Source organism: Osmia lignaria, chromosome 7, assembly GCF_051020975.1.
Source record: "Osmia lignaria lignaria isolate PbOS001 chromosome 7, iyOsmLign1, whole genome shotgun sequence".
NCBI lineage: Eukaryota > Metazoa > Arthropoda > Insecta > Hymenoptera > Megachilidae > Osmia > Osmia lignaria.
In genome coordinates this window covers 6,973,148-6,994,822 of record NC_135038.1, presented here as the reverse complement: position 1 = coordinate 6,994,822, position 21,675 = coordinate 6,973,148, and the positions used below count along the sequence as shown (strand labels likewise).

The following is a 21,675-nucleotide window of genomic DNA, read 5'->3' as shown; positions in this document are numbered from 1 at the left end:
TCAATGATGATTCAACGATGATTAGATTTCCATAAAAATAAAATTTATTCCTCTGAATTTTAACAGGGTTCAATTATCAACTCTCATGATTACTAAATTTATAGAATTACAACATATTGTTTTATTTCAGAAATTTATTTTAAAAAGAATTTTACAAAGATCATCGAATTAAATTTAAATATCAAATGATTATCATCGATAGATTTTGATAAAGGATTGAGAAATTTCATCGTATGTACCACTTTTGAATATTTTCATAATATTTTCACGCAGGTTTATTCTTCCCGTGCGCAGCACTCTACTCTTTCATATGCAACAAAAAGTATCTAGTTCAACTATTTATAGTTCCTTGTACTGTAACGTGCATTAATACGCTCGAGGCAGTACCATTCGTTGATGAAAACATTGTGAAATTTTAACTGGCATGCCACTTAAATTTTTCTCTCTACTTTCTTCAAATATTAATAGAACTTTCATTTACATGAAGTTTAAATTGAACAGTGCGATAATTGTAATTACAATGTACTTTACTGCACAACAGCTGATTATGGGATTTAACGTGTTAATCGACATGCCATGTTAAGATTGTAGCCGTGATTCCCGCGCAAATGCAATCGATACACACTGGGAACACGATTCTCGTAAAGTGACGTCGTCGACGAAATTCTAAAGTAATATCCGTGGCCGCAGGCTGAAATCTCGTTCATGTTCGAAACACGTCGAAAAACGAACGGTGATTTATTGCTTCGTAGATAGACTCGCGTCTACGACAGCAGCAGGAAGTCATAGGAAGAAGAAATTTCGGGGATACATCGTAGTGAAATACGAGGAGTAGGTACACGGTGTCAAGTAATATATTGCTGTCTATGTATTCAAGAAAATTGAAAATCGCTCACTCAAGGAATGTAGCAATATTCATGAAATACGTGGTGTATTCCATTCGTCTCCTTCAATGATTTTCTAAATAGAAGAATAGTAAAAGAGTTCCTTTGTACACGTGTAATGAAAAATGAATGAAAAAGAGTTCATTTTATCAAAACATTTGCCAATTTTATTTTCCAAATAAAGTTGAAAGGTTACAATTTAGATAAAGATGAATATTACTCTCGTGTCTGACTTATCACGTGGTTATACTACTGATTATATTTTGCCAGCTGAGAATCGCGAATTTGTTAATATTAGGACCAAAATGTTTATGCACTTTATTTTTTAGATACAAAGATTGAATAGAACAATAACTAGGAAATAGTTAATTAAGTCATTCATTCATTGAAATATTGAATTAATTAAATAAGTCATTTATCAAACAGAAAAGGAATCATTCCCCTTTTAATGAAATAATGTTATCAGTATAATAATTTGGCAAATTCTCGATAATCCTAGTTTAGGTATAATAATGTATAATACGATATCAGGTAATTTAGTGAAATGAATTTAATTGTCCGCTGAATTACGAGATAATTACATTGCACTTTACAGTGCGTACTTCCTTCCGCGCGCAGTATCTCTCTGTACAGCGAGAGAATAGTGATTATAGTAATTAAGCAAAGAATCGTGAACCTCCTTTTCGAAATTACCAGACGTAAGATGGTGGCGAATTAAATGTCCTTAAAATCTTTTATAAAGATAGCTTTCTTTTCACTTTTACAATTGCATCTCTTTTCAAAAGAATATAATTATGATGAATTAAATGTTCATTAGCGAACGTTTAACGAAGTAAAGGATTTCGTATAAACAAATTAAATTTAAAATAAAATTAAAGTCAAATTACTGCAATAAGTATTCGATTTTAATTTTTTAATTGCAATGTACCATTTTAATTGTTGTCAAAATTAATTAAAATTACTATTATCAAATCATTATCAGAGACTCTAGAAAAAAAATATTAAATTGAGAAATACTAAATGGAACTTCCAAGCTTCCAACAAATCTCTATTTTCCTGTTATAAATATTGTTATATACACAACAGGTAAATCTACTTACAATAGGCTGCTAAATAAAATCAATGGATACAAGTTAGCTGGATTTAATTAAAATCCGAAGTTCGCTTGGATACAAGTTCGCCTCGTGTACGGAGGTCGTTTCAGTATGGAGTTTCTTCTTTGTTCAGTATTGCGAGGTAGCAGGGATGCGTCTAAGTACCTAATCAAGAAACCATGGCTATGGAACGTTTCTGAATGCCATAACTGGTAGTCTGGAAAATTTCGCCGGGAACAGCGGCATTCTCTCAGCTCGCCTCGATCCACGTTTCATTTGAAAACTTGGAATAGTCATGGCTGAAGATAGTTAAACACAGGACTATATTGCCATGGGTAAGTATACTGCTGAGGCTAGTAAACGGACCGGGGTTCGTGTGCAGAGATGCATGTTTGCGAACAGCAACGGCAGTCACCAACAGCAGATGGCAGAACTTGGTAGATTTCGCCAGATGGCTGCTAAGTTGGCTGGCAAAAATTTTCCACTCTCCTTATCGAGAGTTTAGCACCGTTTGTGCAGTTTTGCGAATTTTCCATCTCCGCGATAAAAGTTAATTTAAAAAGCAAACGCTATGCGCGAACACGTGGCTGGAATTTGAATTAATAATAGTTGCTAACTTGGCTAATAAGAATTTGAAAATTTGCTGATGGAAGTGAAACGTGATTTTGAAATTTTGCACTTCTCTGATTATCTCATTTTATTAGAATATTTAATGAGTTTCTAATGGAGAAGGGTCCATTTAAGCATTGTTAATTATTTACGGATTTAAAATCAAGATTTCAGCAAATTATTAAAAGACAAAGAGATGGTTGAGTATTTGTATCCGATTTGAAAGAGTTACGAGGGATAATAGGGAGCAGGTGATAAAGTACCGTTTATGGGATAAGATTACAATCTACCAACCACAATCATCAACCCTCTTTTTCTTTTACTGTAAGAAGCATGAAAGTTCTGTAGTTTATACCGTGCCGTAAATCCCTCATGACTCACTGTCAACGACCATCAAGTACTGCATCATAATGGTTATTGATCCTCCGCACTAATCAATATCTAAAATTATCAAGATAATAATAGCTTGTCATCAAGTTTAACGCGTAGAAGCCCTCTTAGAAGTTAGAACCTACCTTCTACTGATAATATAATATTCGCAATTAGAGTTCAATCATTTATTATACTAATTAGTCAAAATCTCCTCTAATCTTTCTATTACTTTTCACTTATTGATTACACGAAGTGATAGATTAATCGAATATTGTTCAATCTTTTTGCCTACTAAAGATGTTTAATTTAATATTTTATTCCTTATTAAATATGTGGTATCAATCACCTGTAATCGAGGTGGTAATCAATATATCAATGGTACTGGATTTGCTACATTAGCGAAGCGTGTAAGAACCCAAGTTCGAATCTCTTATTTTTTATTCTGAAATCATTACAACTCATATCAAAGAAAAATATTCTTATTTAATTTTCCAGTTTAAATTTGCTCACTTTCTGCTATTATTAAAATAATTAATATATTTCAAAATTCTCTCCTCTCGTTTTCATCTATAAATATTTAATTAAGCAGTTGCTGCCAACATTGGTACTCATACAAAAATATATTTTTATTTAATTTTCCAATTTAAATGAACTCACTCCATATTGTTAATAAAGTAACCAATATTATTTTGAACCATCTCACCTTTCTTCCATCTATAAATGTTTGATTAAATTAAATTCCTGGCAACCGCAACTGTTAACCATCACAATCCCGCAAAAAAAGGAGCACGAAGATGTTGTTACAAAAGATTGAGCCAATCACCGCGCAGAAGTTGCCACATTCCGTTGGAAACATTCTTCTCGGTTCTCGTTCGATAACACGGCCAACAAACGAACCGAAAAGCTACAATATCAAGAGATAGCCCAAGCTGTGCCTCTTGCTAGGAGGTCTCTGATATCTGCTGGCTTTGCCTGTTGTTACACTGTTTCTTTTGGCCAATAACGGAGCGAAATGTCGGGCACAGTGGTCACTTGCCAGTTAGTACAGTTACAAGTCGCAGGAAAATCGATCTTTTTTCGAGGTTGAACAGAGAAAGAGAGAGGGAGAGAAAATACCAACAAAGGGAAAAACGTGATTCTCGATGGAGCAGAACGTTAATGCCATATTTCACCGTGGCTCTGAAACAGTCACTAAGAGACGCGAAACGAGCGAACGGCTGGCAGAATCGATTTTCCAACTTCACTAGGAACGGATTCGCCTTATCCTTTGCCTGTTTCCACCACGCCTCTTGGTACCTTTCTTTTTTCTTGAAGAACCACACCGTGTCGAACGTGCGACGCCCATACGAAATGCAAACGGATTGCCCACCGCTGTTCTTGACGTTAATGCCCCAAGTTGAATGCCGTGCTTCTTTCTTTATCTTACCAAGAGAAAATGTCGTGCCAGGTGGGTAAAAGTGGACCGCATAGAGGGGGAGAAATTTGTACGATTAATTTGTCGTGAAACATGGTAATTGAACGTGGAAGAAATTATTTTTTATTACACTTTCTTGATGGAGGCACTGATTGGGACTACACATTATTAATTAAAAGAATTTCATTTATAAGCGCTGAAAACCTACTTCAATTTTTAATTGAAAGAAAATAATAGCAAATTGAATATTTGAAATTAGGAATTTGAAAATTAATTATTCTTACTTTTAATAATTAGAATTTCTATTAGAGGTATTCAATACCCCCTTCTATTAAATTAAAATTATTACCAATACACCCCATGAAATAAATAACAATAATTGCAATAAAATCTCTTCTAAAATAATAAAGTATCCCATGATACAGTGTCAATGAACCTTTTGAATGAAAATATGAAATCTCCCTTTTATTAAAGAAAATCCTTTGAAAATCGTTTAAGGGAAGGAAAGCTAAATATACCAGATACACTTGCAAGCCTTTCTTTGCCAGAATTACATTATCAAGGGGAATAATGAGAAAAGTTTTGTACGAATATTTACCGTTATCGCCGGGAGAAGAAGCTCAGTTACCCAGCTCGTAACAATTTCACGTACACGTATAGAGATCCACGTTGAAAGGTGGCTGTACACACATCGGGTGGGTCGTTGAAGCACCGTTTTGGAGGAATAGAGGGGTAAATAAAATACGTCTTCTTAAAATGGAAGCTTCTGAAATAAGGGTTGGGAAAAGCATCGACGTCGTGTGTGGTTTTAAGCCGAGCCGAGAGCTGCCTTTTCGAGAGTTATCGCTTGTAGAAAACGTTTTCGATTCTTTATAGACGATTCCAGCGGTGAAACTCAGCACGGCAAAAGGGGATACGAAAATATATATTTCCCCGGGAAAACTTTTTCCAACGGCAAACATTATCGTTTCCTCGCGCTTTGTGCAACGAATCACGTGTTGCAAACGGAGAAATACTGGTGAAAATAACGCTTCTCCGTTTGATAATGGCCGGCGAGGGAAATTTTATCTCACCGTCTTGGTAGAAAACGAAAAATAGTTCGAGGAGAGAAACGGACCAGTTGTTAGATGAAAATCGATTATTCCTACTGAAATATATTACTTGAATATAGAAATTTATTTTGAGACGATGGTTAAATAAAAAAAAAAGGAAATTATTATCTTTATAAATTTAATATTTATTTTTCTAAACAGTAAACAATCATAAATTCAATTATTGTTCCTTTCTAATAATTTACTATCATCACTTCATTTTATAATATTATAGCATTTGCATTGAATAAAAACAAATTCAGGATTTTTTATCATATTTGAGAGGAAAATATTTGATACTGATTCCTGATATACATTATGTTATTAGAAATTTTTTAACATGAACCCTAATTTGATCCAGGATTCAAGTACATCTAACCATGAATCAGGTTTAACGTCCTTACAATTTTATCTGATAGTGGAGGGTAAGATTTATCTAGGGTCGTCCTAGATTCCCAAACAATTCGAGAGGAAAAAAACCTTGCTATTGTCTCAGTGTTTTTCGCGAAGCCGAAGAATAGTTACAGTGTCGTGAAACTGGCAAACAGAATCCGACTGGTTTAGCCGATAAAGAACTGTAATAGTACGGATTAGAGTTCTGCCGGCACATTCACCGGGAACAAGGATCCACTCGCGACAATTATGGAAAGTAGCTGAATGCACTTGCGTTCATTTCGGATGAATATTCCATCGTGTGATTCGGTAATTTCCAGCGAAAAGTTCACCGAGCATCGTTTTTCACGGATGCCCTGCGAATCAGCAGAATAACGCTGATTTCAATTCAATTCCCGATAATTTATGGAGTCCATTAACCCTTTACCTTATGAATTTTCAAATTATCGAGTATATTAGAAGTAGATATTTACTGGTGAGATATTGGACTACGTTTTTCATGTCGATACTGCGAATCAGCAGAATAACGTAATTTTATATCAATTTCTGATAATTTATGCCATCTATTCACCCCTTAAAAATCTTTCAATTATCGAGCATACTAAATTCACGACTTTTGTGTATTTCACTTTAAAATTGCTGAAATTCTATCTTGGATAAAAATAAAAATTACCATAAATATAGCGAAAAAATATTTACTCTTTATTACTTTAAAAATTTTAATAAATAATCCTATGGGAGAGAAAAAATGCAAAATAAAAACAGATACTAAGTTAAACAATTCGCTTGCATTTAAATAATAATGAAACGATACGTATTTACATCTACAGAAAGAATACGTAATTAATTTTATAAAACCACCAAGGTGTCGTTTAAACGAGAATGCATGAAATCCGCCTCTCAATTTCTTAACAGAACGAAGCGCACTCGTTATCTCCATTTTCCTAGATCTTGTCGCATCTTAGTAGAGTAATAACGTCACCGTTAATAATTCTTCATTAGAGAAGTTGCGAACAATTCGCGAATATCAAGAAATCGTCGAGTATAAGAATAGTTATATTATGATGTCCTCACTTTTGTTATCCTCGCCATTTTAGAGTTCCTTTTTACTAATTCTCTGTTTTTGTTAGAAAGGAAATGACATGTAGGACAATTTTTTTTGAAGGGGAAACGAGTGTAACACAGTTTAACAAAAAGGATCAAACACTCTTTTGGAGTTGGCTCTGTTCGAAATAAATCGCTTTGAGATCTGGGCCGAGATATAGAATTAAATGACCCTGGCAAAATGAGAATTAGAGATTTTATCGTGGCTCGAGCAGGTATTAATTTTTCAGGTTGATAGGAGCATAGTATGAGAAAGTTTTTGCTTGGACGATGGGAATAATGGGGTAAATGCATTTCATTTAAAAAGATTGCATTAATTGTCAAATGCTATTAGTTCATTGTTAGGGGCATTTTCATTACCTAAATGAAATTCACGCTTCATTGTCAATAGAATTATAGAACATGGAATGTTGCATATTTGCAATATAACAAAATTTTATTCCAAAATAAGTCTCCATAATTCAACAAAAATTTGATTATTTTATTGTAAGAAAAATCGCCATTACTTTTACATGAACTTAACATCTTGACAGTCACAGTAGAAATAGTCGTATTTAGTCAGACATATGATAAAATGAATTATTACAGATATTAAAAAGGTTGCTATTGTAATTTTAATTAGTGTTTTTCTTTCTTAATTATTTAACTAAATACCCACTGTCCGTAAATTTGATCTAATCAAATAAAAATTCTTCGATTTTGCTATGAGAAAAAAGTATAATTTCAAAAAATATCTAGCAAGGAGACGAACGGTGTGGAGAAAAGGAGGGTGGTTACTCGTCCATTTCAGTTCGCAGTTTCTCCCGCGTCATTGCACCAGATCAAATCAATTTTCCTTGTCGACTTCCGTTCTCGTTCGCGATCCCGTTACCACGACCACGAGATCTGCCGAGGAAAATCCACGATACTTCACCAGTCACGACATTTTTCCTCGGCTATTCTCCTCTTTTTTTTTTATCCCTGTCGCTAACCCTCTATCTTTGTCCCCTTTTCTTTTTTAGAGAGAGAGAGGGGCGGTATGGAATGCGAACGAAGAGAATCATGAAATCTGGTTTGTTACGATAAGAGCGTAGCGGGACATGGGTGGAGGACGTTGCGAAATGGTTTCTTCCGACTTGACAAGGTTTTTGTACATTTGTTAATTAGACCTCGTCGTAACGCGATGCTTTTTTTCACCTCGTTTGCTGGCCTGTCTCTTCTTTTTTTCTTAACCCGTTCGTTGCAGCGGGATGAGCTATTTCTTCTTTTTTCCGTTGCCTCTGTTACGATATGGTTCTCTGGGAATTTTCAGTGAACCGTGTAAAATTCGATGCAAGGGACTTTTAATTTGTTATCATTTGATGAATTGTTCGTTTGAAATGGTATTTTTATTGTAGTTTACTTGTTGAGTATATGAGCTTCTTATTATTATTAATTATCTAAAATTTAATTATCTTTTATTTGTAAGTATATATCAAATTATGCTTGTAATTATTTTTTTTTTAATTTTTATCCAGATCTACTTAATGACCAATTTTCTCTAAAAATGTCAATTTACATGAACATCCATAGTCTGCTTGAAAGATCCATATCAGTAATAAAATTTTTCTTTCTCAAATAGTAATATAACGCAGGATGTAAAGTTGCAAAATAGCCTCAGTTTGTAATCAACTCTCCCTATAAATTCTGATAAAAATATTGTAGAAATGTTCAGTTTGATGGTGTGCACCAGGTGCAAAATTCTTAGCACAACCACATGAAGCAAATGTGAGTTTAGGAAGTATCAAAAGAATACCAAACACACTGTTCAGACACGCAAATTCCCAGAGTGCATTACTTTCAACCAAGAGCTGCTCCATTCAGGGTACAACACGTGTTTTCCAGCAATTTATATGATGTAGTTCTTGTTTGAAGAAGCAGGTGTGCTTCGTGTTGGCTCGCTCGTGAATCTACAATGCATTCGTTTTTTACGTTCACCGACGTGTAGAATTCAATTCCCCGACTTGTGTCTACAGAAGAGACATTCTAATCGTTTCTTAACTCGATTAACCCCTTGTCATTCTTGAGGGGTTACAGGGAACATGGGTGCCATCATTGACCAACATCTCAAATTTGATATAAAAATAAGTTTTAAATAATATTAATATTATACATAATAGTCTGAGGTATCAAATTTAAAATTAATCAGTGCTTAATATTAATTAGTGTTTTAATCCTTCAACAAAGTTTATGTGTCACAAATTTCATAATTAATTTAGATAAATTCATTATTATTCATTTAAGTTTGCATGAAAATTCTGGCAAAGCTTGAAGAGAACACACGATTGAATTGGTACGATGTAATTTCTTTGGCGAATCCGAGATTCGTGATACAAATTTGTACAATTCAACTCGTGCCTGCACGATTCCCTCGAGAAATTACTTTTAAAAATTACATCTGAGGGCTCTTTGTGTTCCGCGATTCTTCTGCGCAAACAGGAATCCCTTGTCACGGTTTCACGAATATCATTGCAGAAAACAGCCAATTGATGATTTTTCTCATAAACAATTAGAGAGAATTGAAGATATATTGAAATCGAGGTGTGAAATATTTTTAGATGTATTTTTAAATTGTATTTAATGCTGGAATGCAGTGCAGGATTCAGAGAAACTTCGAAAAATTTTAATTCAAAAATTTCAAATTGAAATACCGTAATTTGCAAAAACCAACACAGTTCAAAAGCAATTAACGGAAATTGAAGTGATTTCATTTTCTTCCATCGCCCAATAGAGTACCATTGTCATCAGGAAAAAGCTATACAAGAGGAAAGAAATAAACGGAAATTGAAGTTATTTCATTTTCTTACATTGTCTAGTAATTCCAAGTTTCCGTGAAACCAATATATCTCACGTCATTGCGTCTTCCGTGTCATTGGATCCAGTCGAATCATTCTCCTCTTCGACGTTCGTTTCCAACGTTCCAAGCATCGGAATTTAGCGAAAGACCATACTTGTATAAAGCACATTTCCCCTTCAGAAATTTTCGGGAATGCGAGTCGTGTTCGACCGGCCGGGAAATCGAATTCGTACTTTCCGCTTTATCACGAGAATCCGGAATATTTATTCGTAATTTGAACATCGTTGAATTATATCCGACCTATAAGACTGTCGTATTTCAAACGGTATGTATTCAACAGATATGAAACATTTGATCAGGTGTGATTGTTTCTGAAAATTTTGTTCATTTTAATAAAATATATCAACGAAGAACTAAGAATTAATGGAAGGTTCTTATAGGTAATTATTTTCGTCGAATTTTAAGCTTTAATTTGACATACCATAAGTGCAATTTTGCGATACTTTTATGTGATAAAATTGCATTAGAAATATTAGAAATTGTTACTTAGACGTTCATCGTTTGCTGTATTTGACAACCAACCATTTTATACTGGATGCATTAAGAAAAGGTGCATCTATATAGTAATTTTTATTAGACTTTAAAGTTTAAATTGCTATGCCACAAGTGTCATTTCGCAATTCTTTTATGTCATCAAATCACGTCAAACTATCTACATTTCCTCGTCCAACTATTTGATATTCAACAGTCTGGTATTTATATCCATTCGTCTAGTTACATCCCTATCGTCCTCGTGGAAACTTCAAATACATTTTCCTATCTGCACAGAATACTACTCGATAGAAATCTCCGATTCTTCAGTGGCTCGTTGAATCCATGTAAACACGCTCGTTTCGATCCACCTTTCGTAGACCAACCCGCCCAGCCTGTCCTCAGAGTGCATCGACTTTCCCTCCCTCCCTAAAATCCCCTCAGAACGTTCCACCTTGGCCAGTCGTAGGATCAAAAGTAGGGGGAGAAAAAAAAGAAAGGAAGGAAAGAAGAGAAAAGCGAGGAAAAAACTGTAACACAGAAGAAGATACGGTTGAGATCTCGTCCGGGCCCATTGTTGGCTCTTTGTTTCGTCTAGCCAGGGGACGTGGAATAGGCGGATAGCACGAAACAATGCCCAAGCCTCGAGCAACGCCGTGGAAGGGACCTCACAGTCAAACAGAAAAGAGGAGAAAAAAAAGGCGCAGATAGGGTAGGAGAAAATAAACGCGAAACATAGTCTGGGACGGTCAGAAAGAGATAGAAAGGGGGGAAATACAGGGTGTACTAATCAATCTGGTATAATTGAACGCAGAGGATGATTCTTCATTTAAAAATGAGTGAAAATTGTGGGATAAAATTTTTAAATACGTGGCTTCGTTTTTGAGAAAAACGATTTTGAACATCTCTCAGGTACACGTGTACACCTTCGGTGAAAGAAGCCACGTGTGTGATTATCTAGTGTACCGATACTACTCATTAGAGAATTTACTGTAGTTACACTACTGTACAGCTACGTAGTATACTTATTTTTCTCGTTCGACTGCCTACACTGCTCCTTAGGTTATACGTCTGACTTTTCATTGACTTATACTACTTGCGTAGTATAAGATCCTACGCTGCTGTGTACATATTAACTCTGTCGCGATGGTACATATTTTTCTGATAAATAATACAATAATTATTTATTATTAATCACTTAGTAAATTTTAGAATTCTTATTCAAAATTTGAAAGCGATATTTTATAATTAGTAAAATTAATTGGGTGCTCAAAGATACAGGGCGAGCAAATTTCTATTTACACCAATGGTGCTGAGAGGTTGTGAAAATGTCCTTGAAAAGTTTCAAACAAAGTTGATATTATATTTCGTATCCAATAAGAAACACCCTGTATAACATTGTCAAGATGCAAGCGAGCGGAAAAATGCTGCTCGTTGCTGATGGTCACGTGTTCGAATTCAATAAGAGACAACCCTAACGATATGAACGTTGGAGTATTCAGTTTGAAAATCAAGCGGCGTTTCCTCTTGCCAAAACCTTCACTGCGAATCGATAGTCCAGTAGGTCACGTCAGCATGGAAAACTGTGCCAAAGCCTTTTCTTTTTCTGTCCGGCTTGTATCTTTGTCAGTATGTCTCCCTGACCACCCTTCTGCTCTCTTTGTATCCTCCCTTTTCTCTTTCATTCTCTGTGTACGCCGTTTAGCGTGTCTTTTCACCTTGTTGTTCTTCGTTCCTTTGTTTCCTTCTTCTTTTTATTTTCCTTCATGATCGTTCTGTTCGTTATTGGAATTTGGAGATGAGGTCAATGACCATGTAGTTTTCTCTTGACTTATATTCTTATTCTTGGCAAACTTTATCCATTACTTCACTATCCATAACTTTACGAACCAAATAAGAATATTTCTAGTTGAATAAGTAAAAAAATTCCTAATTAAATGAATAATGGATCCCTACAGAAATTCAAGTGTTAAATTTCAGTTGACTTAGCAATCAAAATTTTAATATATAAAAAAATAACCCTTTCCAAAATAAATAACAACTCTTCAATATGCAAAAACACATCATCTAAAAGTATAAATATTTCTATAACAATATGCATCCTTAATTTCTTTTACAATTATTTGTGGATGAATATTGAACTAGTATCGATCGATTGATTGAAAAATAATTGAACGGTACAGAAGGTAAGGAACAATAGTAATAGAACACTCTATTTATAGACATTTTTCTGTTTCTTTATTCAGATCTTAACGAACCTTCATCAAGCATTCTCTGTTTTACCCTCATCGAGAAGCAACGAATGCCTGGAAAACCTTTGATCCTTGGTCATCGATAAATTCAAACACTACCGACGAAAAAAAAAGGAAGAAAGATGTCTGCTCGTTAAGAGATTCACAGTCTGTTTTGATTGGCTACAAAAGAGCTGCCAGGTTTACTGTGATATAGCAGAGAGAGGAAATGTGAAAAGTCTCGAAGAAACAAGTGGTGTTTATTAAGTAGGAAGAGGAAACTTTCAATGACTTTACAACCTCTTGCTGCTTCGACATTGCTACAATTGGTGAGTGAAATATTGCATACACTGTTATTTTTTATTCCCATTGGATTTTTATATAAATAATTTGAATGTCGACGATGAAAGTATAATATCAACGATATCAGGCAACAATTACTAATACTTACAATCATTAGCTTGATTTTAATTTTTAATTTATCTATTATTTATTTCTTTACCATTATTTAGAATAATGATAATGTTTTCCTTTCTTTAATTCTTCACGGTCGTAGCCATTTAGTAATGTAAAAATTAGTCGAGGTAAACGACCTTTCCGAAAGACGAACGAAAGAATTAGAGCAAATAATTGAATTTGCCGTCGTTCCATTTTGAATGCTCGTTTATTGTTATATGGCTGACGGAGAAAAAGAGAAAAGGGGTGAGTAACGGCAAACTCGTGGAAAGAATATATTTGCACGTGGTTCCATTAAAACTGTACTGGGGTTCTGTAGAATCGTTTTTGTCAAATGGAAAGTAAGTTTCATCAATATATCGTTTTATCTCATTTCTAATGAAATAAAATAAACAATTCTTTGAGTAATAGGAACATTTACTTTAAATGTTTTTTTTTAAACTATGCATTGGGTATATTAGAATTAATGTTTGAAAATTCATTTTATGAGTAACTAGAAGAATAATTTTTAGAATGTTTGTTACATAAGAAGGAACAAATAATTTCTAAAAATTCAAGACGTGTTTGTTGCACAAAAAGGGGATCCAGACAGATTGCGGAAAGATCCAATCTCAGTGAGCCCTGTGGGCTTCTCGAACGGCAGTGAAATAAAGGGAAAAAGCGAATATATGGATCTCCTTCGAAAGGAAGGTCTGTTCTTGAACGGTACTTTGCGGTACGTCGCTCCTTACCCTGGATTGTCTTGTTTTTCTCTGTGTTTACGAACGATATCATTGCTCTTTCGACAACAAGAGACCGTCGCCACAGTCGAACCTGATTCTTCAATCTCGAAGGGAAGTCGACCGTTTTTCCTTCACTTTTACACCAATCCTTGGGATTTCTCTTAGCTGTCTATTTCCACTTAAAAAATCTCCCTCCTACCATTAATGCAGATTTACTTATCCAGTCATTTTACCCGGAACAAAAGACTTTAGGAAATTGGCATTTTAATCAGGACATTGGCATTTTTAACTTTTGAAAATTTATATTTTTTTAAAAGAGATATTCTCTCCTTATTATTACCTAAAATTTTTCAATCAAAGAATAATAAATCAGTAATAAAAAAAAAATAAAAAAGGAAATTAAGCTCTGTTTATTTCTTTTTGAAAAATAACAACAGTGTAAAGTTCGAAATTGTCAGGTAGGAATGCATATTTTTGAGACACAGCGTAGACGAATGTCGTTGCGAAGGAAATCGAGCAGTTTTACTCGCGATTGGAATGCCGATGGCACGTGAAGATGATAGCAGCTGATGTTTACGATACACAGCAGCTATGATTTCGTCGGTAAATTTCGTTCGATCTGGCAAATGCTCGAGGACAAAAGAGTCTCTCATCCTTGAAGGGAAGCGATCGAGCGTGATGCAAAGACCGAGAACCCTCTTCACCTAGGTTTATACTTCACCTCGTGCCGCTTATCGGATAACCATAAGTTCCAAACAGATCAAAGCCCCCTACCCATCTGCTTGCCAACACAGTGGCCGGCACGTTACGGAAACGTGAATCTAATGATGGCTCGTCGTAAAGTCCAAGGAACTGCTTGAAAGAAACTTCCTGTCGGAAAAATGATGCACTTTAAGATGAGTTGGCATCTCCTTGCATGCCATACCTTCCTATGGAAGTATCTTTACCATAGGATGTTTTCGATCGTTCCTTTACATTCTGTTTTATACTCCACAAATATGTTTATTTATTCTTTTCTTTGTTATTCGATATTATCTTTACAAAGAACAGCAATTTTTCTTCATTTTACAATTTCATGCTGTTAAGTGTAAATTAGAAAATTTAATTAACCCTTTAACCCTTCGTTGTATTATGTTGCAAATCTACTACCTAGAATAATATTTGTAATTGCAAATTTTATTTTATTTTATTTTAGTTTACATTTCTTTTCAAAATACAAAAAAACATCATGCAACGCAGGGGGTAATTTATACAACAGCTGCGACTGCATACGAACGAAAGGATAGAAGGAACGAAGTAACGTTTTCATCGTCCATGATTGACACGAGCATTTCCTAGGCTCGATCTTCATGATCGATCACGTCGTCACGCAGTCTATTTTCGTCGATGGTAAAAGGTACTAGTTCTTTCCACTTTAGCACCAGGAGAATTCATTTCCCGCTGATTTCTTCAGCCAGCTTCGCTCTGACACGTTGGAATAAATTGCAACCACGTTTCCCGCAGACATTGGGGACAAGGATCGTTCACAAAAGAGAGCCACCGATCGAAATCTACGAAACACCGTTGTTCGAAACGAATGACGAATCGTATTAACCGGTCGACGACTCCGGACCGTCTTTCAATCGAACTTGAGAATCGAACCCATTTCACTTATGATCGAGCTCCATTTGATCGTATTAATCGAAGAATTGCACGAGTTTCTACTGGAAGATAATTGAAACAATTTTTCAACGAAAAGTTCGAAAGAACAAATACTGCACGTAACATTATCTTCCTTTTTAATTCACAGACGAATAAGCTGGGATGTTTACAGAAAGTGTATAGCGGTATTTCGAAAGGAGGTTATTTACAGCCGGGGAATTTAATTTACCAGAAACGTCTTATTCGCGAAAGTAGAGTAACAGGAACATTTATATGATAAATCAGCCGGGATGGGAAATTTTCCTCGGATGGTTTCGAGGCGTTCCAAGTAACCAAGAAATTCGGTGGAAAGCTTTGACTGTTCGTTATTTCGATGCACTTCAATCGAACGTAAACCGTTGTCATAGAGAGAACAAGAGAAGACGTATCCGGTACGCGTTGCCAAACTTCTTTTCTTCTTCTTTATTTTTACGGGTATCCAGCATTAAAGAGCTTTCGATAATGGTGCAGTACGGGCACGTATCTCGATGACGAGTGGGATGAGCCCTTTGATCTGTAGGATTTATTGCCATCCGTTGGAAGCTGGTGGAACAAATGAAAAAAACTGTCTTCCAGCTCTCTCCACCATGCCTATCCTCTTTTCAAGGATGAAAAGATTCTTGTACCACGGTGCATTGTGGGATTCAATCGGTCACCATCATCCAATGGAAAGGAGGGTTGAATAGACGAGGAACGAAACTAATAAGACGAACGAAAAATTGAAACCTTTTTTAGCTTTTCTTTTGTATCAGACATAGGAAATTATGATTGCTTGTAAGATTGAATTATAACAAATTGAGGAATTAGAGTTATCATTTAAATTGAACTGGGTCAGAATTTATAGCAGTCTAAAATTACAGTCGAAAATATGATTATAAAGGACAATGATAGAGATTGGACAATTTTGGACTTCCCTGCCAACGAATTACAGAATACATACAAGTTTGAAATGCATAATTAGTCGTCTAGGTTCCAGCAGGGAAGTTATAAAATGTAGAAGTAAACTCTGAAATTTTGATGTCAGTAAAATTTAGTTAATTAATGTATCTTGTTATTATTTGTTTCGTATTGTATATCAGGGAAATTGTATATTGAAATTGAACATTTGTTAATGGATAATGCAGAATTGTGAATTGGTTGATTCATTGTTTGCTTTAACAATCAATCGTTTTGTATTAAGAACGCTAATGAAGGATGCCATTTTGTATTAATTAGAAATATTAATGAAACCTTTTTATAGACTTTTTCAGTAAGCTCTAAGCTTTAAATTGATGTATCATAAGTACTATTTTGAATTACTTTTATGTCATGAAATTAAGTTAGACTTTATACCTTGACATGTCTGACTAATCATTTACTCTTACTACTTAATATAAACTACTTACTATCTGCTAACTCGATTTCATGACATAAAAGTGTCTCAAAACAGCACTTATGATATATCGATTTAAAGCTTAAGGATCAAGGAAATCGACTACATAAAGGTTTCGTCAATATTCTTAATACAAAATGGCTGGTTTCTCATGGAAACATTAAATGCTTGCTAAAGTGTCAGGCTATAAAAATTAGTCATAAAATGTTTATATAGTCATTTCCATTAAACTTTAAACTTTAAATTGACCCATCATAGGTACAATTTTGCAATACTTTTCTGTCATCAAATGATGTCGAACTATAATTTCCCCTAAAATAATCCAATAAATCAGTCTTCAAGGAGGTCGACTTTTAACCCTCTCAGAAACTATTCTTTCAACATTTCTGGTAATCGAAGCATTAATTAGTCGCAATGCTACAAATTGTCTTAAATCAACATTAGGTCAACGATCGTTTACATTGACGACATCTTCGTTCGTCTTGGACTCGAAGTCGGCCAAGCGTGGCTGGTGGTGTTTCCGCTTCGCGGTGCTCACGGTACATGACCGAATCGATCCGCGCCGACGAGCAGAGCCTAGCTTTCTTTCAAGGGAGCTAGAAAGAACGGCCGCCTGGGAGTCAGCGACCCTTGACACTCCTGGAGACAGGAGTGTCTGCAAGTTTTATGCGCTCACCGGCTTTTCCTTTTCACATTGCCGCCGTCACATGGCTGCTCTACCGAAGGCCGTGCATTATCGACCTCTTGAACGCCTTTGGGGTAGACGGGTTTACCTTGCTTCCGGTCGCACGCACTAATTTTGGGTCACTAAGCGAACGTTCAACGGGCCGTGAATCGCCGTGAAAACGCCATTGGTTTGCGGATTTTTAATTACCCCACCATCCTCGAACCCCTTGTTGCGAAACTCGACAAATAATTCGAGGAAAATTCGTGGTGGCTAATTGAATTCTCTGTGCTTGATAACTTGCTACCAATTTATTTCAGCCTGATAATTGCTCGTTGTGTTTTTTTTTTCTTTTCGAATTATATCGAAACGACATGGATGAAAATGTGTTTTATCATCGAAGCGTTTATCCCTTTTGATACAGTTACCACTATCAAAAACTGTTCTTCTTTATTTTCATATTAAATTATTTAGCTCAGTATCAGAACATAAATTAAATTTTATTCGGGGTTAAAAATTTTTTTTCAATTTTCATTCTATGCTCACTATTTAGAGAAGTCAATATTTTGGGAAAGAATTATAATTATCCACAGGAGAGGAAGGATTAATTTATATGATCTTGACAGAAATAAAAATTGTTAATGTACAGTGTACATTTTGGGTCATACGTCTATAACATCAATTTCAGACTTGCTTCATTTGGGAAGAGTTTAAAGACAGATATGAATTTCAATTTCCAGCTAGATTAATTACGAATGTCGAACAAAGTTAGGCAGAAAGTTGCTAGAGTTCAAGTGACAAACGTTTTCCTTCATATTTTAAAGTACTTTACTGTAAAGTTAGGAGTCCCATTTGTGGAGGAGGTAGTTTTAAAAGCACCTTACTTGTTGATTCGTTGGTTTCTCTTTCATTCAATTCAAGAACTAATGCTATTAGCTTTATGAAAGTTTATAATTGATTATTCTTTCTACCAGCCCCAGAGAGATAATTCTTTTTAATTACGCCCATACTAAATAGCAAAACAGGCTCATTAAATGAATTATTCTGTAACCTTATTGCAGAACATAATCTTACAAGATCTTACAAGCTGATTTTAAAGTTATTGCTTTTGGTTTATATAACAAATATTTTCACTGCGATTTCAAGGTAGGTTAATATATACATGAAACACTAATTATCTTCAACCCTTTGAGTATTTCATTAATTAAAAGTCCTTTAATTAGTCATTTTATTTCTAATAAATCTGATATATCATTTTGATGATATTCATTCTTTTTATTAGGCAAACCTTCAAATATTTAATCCTTTCAATATTATCAGCACCACAAATTTAACCCTTTATTTTATAATCTCTGATCGTGTTAAAAAATTGCTAACAACATTTCCATCCGAACCACGAGTTTTAACAAATAATTCACGTGACGAACAAAATCGAAATTCTTTTCGAACACGTTTCATATGTTGAATGGTTAAGGAGATTACAGTTCCATACGCAACAATGGTCGAACGTGTGCTGGATTCTGTTGCAAAGCAACGGAGAAAAAAAAAAGTAGAATAGTAGAAACCGGGTCAGCGAGTAATTCAAAAAGCTTACTACACCACCGTCTCGATATGCCATTAGCATTTTCTGTTCACCATTTACTTCGGAGGACGACTGCAAGTAACTGAATAATTACATTATCCTTTTATGAAATTGGAATAGTAAGGAGAACATGTCTCATGAAAAATTTGGAGGCTTGAATGACTCTCAAACTGTTAATAACTTTTCCAAATGAAACGCGACATAATTTTAACCAATTCAATGGGATATTTAATGTGATATGATTTCCAGGATTTCAAGGATCGATTAAGTTATTAACACACTTGTTCTTTAATTAAATTTTCATTTTGCAACTGAAAATTATTATATTGAAATTGAATGGGTTACAATTTGTTTAAAATTGAAAATTGCAAAATTATCTAATGAACTGAATATTGATTAATATTTTATGATATTAATATTAACAACGTGATTGCTCACCTGTAACATAGGTTACAATATTTTGATTTTACATTTTTGTACATAGAATACCTATTCAAACTGTACGAAATATTCAATCCCCAAATTCGTATTCGAAGTTGAATTTCAAATTTTATTGCCTTTCGAATGCAGCAAATATTCGTAAAAAGTCTATAATGAACCGAGAAACAATCATCATAATTTCATATCGTATGAATCGAAAATCGAGGAGGGAATACCACCAGTTAATTTGTCACGCAACAAACAAAGTAACAATTAACGAGATTGCGTTCTGCGAAACGCAGCGTAAAATGTTTCGTCGAAGCCGTTAATTAAACAGGAAAAAAGGAATTTCAGTATCAATAAAAAAGAATTATGATACTTATGTGTATTAACATTTTAACGAGCTGGTATTTCGTGGAATTTATGATTTTTGCAATTTCACATTTCTTTTTATACCCAACAAGAGAAAAATATAAATAGAATTATATTCTCTGAAAATTGCTAATTTTTAACGTAAAGAATAAAACATAAAATGTAGTCAATTTTGTAAATTTCGAAGCTGACTACAGCCCATTCGATGTCTCCTTTTATTGCCATGTATTTGACTGTTGTGCGAATGCAATTTTCAAATTCAGTTCGAATATGCATCGGTAGCATGTATGTCCAATTCTCAAGAAACGAAGGGGAAACTTGAGTCTTTTGTTTTGCCTGGATAGAGTGGAAGTTCCGTAAGAATTGTCCTCCCCTGGAAAACTTTTGATAAAATCTTCAGGAAGCAAAGCTATGGCTATCCTTCGCTGTCCTCTACTGACTTTTCTTATTAACGTTGTTTTACACTGGGAATTTTGTGCTGAGACACTTTGGATTTACTAACAGGTTTAAATTTTCAAATGTTTATCTAGATTCTTGTTATTAACTTAAAAGTGTTATTTGACAACTATTTTAATGTACTCTCCTCAAATTTAATATTTCCATTTATAATTTAGTTAAAGAGATAAAGTCTTAGATTCATAATTGTATTAAATATTAATTTTAAAGATAAAGATATCAAATTTGAAGGACATCAATATTTATTTAATTTCTTTTTTTTTAAGTTCTTTGTTGAAAATTAACTTTTTTATTTTATACTTTAAAATCAGGTTCTATCCCCTCTAATTAACAAACACGTTAGGCCATTAACAATCCTGTAATTGTTAAACGTACTGTTTTTTAACATGCAAATCTATCGGTATTCCTTTGTCAATGAACCTGGTTAGGTCCTTGGGTATGCATAAACGTTTCCGGGAAGATTGTAGTAATCGATAGTCGTCTCGATATTACGGGAAACGACGGTGTCTCCTTGGTAGAGGTATCGCATAATCTCACATTTTCCATCTTCCCTATCGCATAGGCTACATATTCCCTGGTAGCTCGTAATAGAAGCAATCTGCTTGAAAACGATCGGATGCACGCTTGCATACGATGAATTAAGGAAGAGGAGTGCATTGTATCGTTGTCTGTTACGTGGTCAAAGAAAATGTAAAGTATCAAACGCTTGAATTTATAGTGGTACGCTCATTGCTGGTATTTCACAATGTTTTATTTATCAAAAAATTTCCAAATAATTATGTATTTTTACTTGTGCCTTCACGATGAATACTGAAGAAATGATTATGGTTTAGTGGAGCATTAGAAACCATTAGAAGTGGTTAGAAGTTATTAGAAATTATTAGAAATCATTAGAAAAGGCTCAGTCTTTCTAGATTTAACCCTAAAAGGAGGAGGAAGCCTTATTGAGGCCACCAATTAGAAAATATTAAGAACGTGTTATACTTCCCATCTTAATAATTTCTAAAAAATTATTTAGCTTCGAGGAAAGCACTGGAAAGGAATAAAATTTCTTTTAGAAATTCTATAAATGAATGGTTGAGTACGAAGCTCCATCTTTCTAGGGTAAATGCACCCAACTGCAGTGGTACAACTATGCTCGCACTAAAAATCATATTAATTCAAAATGGACGTTGAACACACAGGTCATAACGCGTAATGTGTACGACGAGTTGACTATGTCCATCGAGGTCAAAGGTCTCTTGGATACGTAACAGGGTGCACTCGGATAATAACGAGGGACGGACAGCCAGGGAAAATTCGAGTACATGAAGAGACTCGTAAAGTTCCGGAAAGAGACCTAGCAGAGGGAATATTGATTGTTAGAGAAGGGGGATAGATGGGGCTTACTTTTTGTCAGACAAGAAATACGTA

General features: G+C 34.6%; 1 protein-coding gene and 1 long non-coding RNA gene across 8 annotated transcripts in view; one reads left to right on the top strand and one right to left on the bottom strand.

Annotated features, from left to right (window-relative positions):
- LOC117604300 (uncharacterized) overlaps positions 1-21,675 on the top strand; it is a 104,968-nt gene that overhangs the window by 59,601 nt on the left and 23,692 nt on the right. For all 4 annotated transcript variants that reach the window (XR_004581412.2, XR_004581411.2, XR_004581413.2 and 1 more), the window contains one exon: positions 12,554-12,867. This is a non-coding gene — a long non-coding RNA (uncharacterized LOC117604300). The remainder of the gene's footprint in view (positions 1-12,553; positions 12,868-21,675) is intronic.
- The window catches only part of nAChRa7 (nicotinic acetylcholine receptor alpha7 subunit), a 138,711-nt gene that overhangs the window by 101,465 nt on the left and 15,571 nt on the right, over positions 1-21,675 (bottom strand). The window lies entirely within an intron of this gene.